This window comes from Suricata suricatta, chromosome 3 (genome assembly GCF_006229205.1).
Source record: "Suricata suricatta isolate VVHF042 chromosome 3, meerkat_22Aug2017_6uvM2_HiC, whole genome shotgun sequence".
Classification (NCBI taxonomy): domain Eukaryota; kingdom Metazoa; phylum Chordata; class Mammalia; order Carnivora; family Herpestidae; genus Suricata; species Suricata suricatta.
This window is the reverse complement of record NC_043702.1, coordinates 111533772-111535088: the sequence shown is the minus strand read 5'-3', so window position 1 is coordinate 111535088 and position 1317 is coordinate 111533772. Positions and strand designations below refer to the sequence as shown.

The 1317-nt window shown below is 43.6% G+C and overlaps 1 protein-coding gene across 3 annotated transcripts in view; it reads right to left on the bottom strand.

Moving 5' to 3' along the window:
• The window catches only part of SDCCAG8 (serologically defined colon cancer antigen 8), a 253258-nt gene that overhangs the window by 213809 nt on the left and 38132 nt on the right, over positions 1-1317 (bottom strand). The window lies entirely within an intron of this gene.

Below are 1317 nucleotides of genomic sequence, written 5' to 3'. Positions count from 1 at the left end.
ATAGGTCTAGCAGGAAAACAGGAGAGACCTAATGGAGAACCAGGGGGAGCAGAGGAGGGAGAGAGAGTTGGGGAGAGAGAGGGATGCAAAAGTTGAGAGACTATTGAATGCTGAGAATGACCTGAGGGTTGAGGGGGAAGGGGGAGGGGGGAAAAGAGGTGGTGGTGATGGTGGAGGGCACTTAAGGAAGAGCACTGGGTGTTGTATGGAAAACAATTTGACAATAAAATATTATGGAAAAAAAATTTTTTTTAATTAAAAAAAAAAACTAACTCGAGAAAAAAAAAGTGCGCTGGCATTCTTTGCAAAGCTAGAACAAACTATCCTAAAAATCGTATGGAACCACAAAAGACTCTGAATAGCCAAAGTAACATCGAAGAAGAAAACCAAAACGGGAGGCATCACAATCCCAGACTTTAGCCTCTATTACAAACCTGTCATCATCAAGACATTATGGAATTGGCACAAAAACAGACACACAGACCAATGTAATAGAATTGAGAACCCAGAACTGGGCCCACAAATGTATGGCCAATTAATCCTTGACAAAGCAGGGAAGAGCATCCAATGGAAAAAGGACTGCCTCTTTAGCAGGTTGTGCTGGGAGAACTGGACAGCAACATGCAGAAGAATGAACCTACACCACTTCCTTACACCACACACAAAAATCAACTCAAAATGGATGAAGGACCTGAATGTGAGGCAGGAAACCATCAAAACCCTAGAGGAGAAAGCAGGAAATAGCCTCCTTGACCTCAATCACTGCAATTTCCTAATAGACACATCCCTAAAGGCAAGGGAATCAAGAGCAAAAATGAACTATTGGGATCTCATCAAAATAAAATGTTTCTGCACTGCAAAAGAAACAATCAAGAAAACTAATAGGCAACCAACGTAATGGGAAAAGATAGTTTCTCTTTTCTTAAGAAGCACACTGGGAGCGCCTGGGTGGCTCAGTTGGTTAAGCGTCTGACTTTGGCTCAGGTCATGATCTTGTGGTTCATGAGTTCGAGCCCCACTTTGGGCTCTGTGCTGAGAGCCTGAAGCCTGCTTTGGAGTCTGTGTCTCTTTTTTTTTTTTTTAATAATAGTTTATTGTCAAATTAGTTTCCATATAACACCCAGTGCTTCTCCCCACATGACCATCACCCCCTCCCTCCCTCCCCCTCCCCCTTCAGTTTGTCTCCAGTATTCAGTAGTCTCCCTTGATCTGTGTCCCTTACTCTTCCCCGCTCTCTTTCCCCCTTCCTCTCCCCATGGTCCTCTGCAGGTCTCTCTTGTTAGACCTATGAATGCAAACATATGGTATCTATCCTTC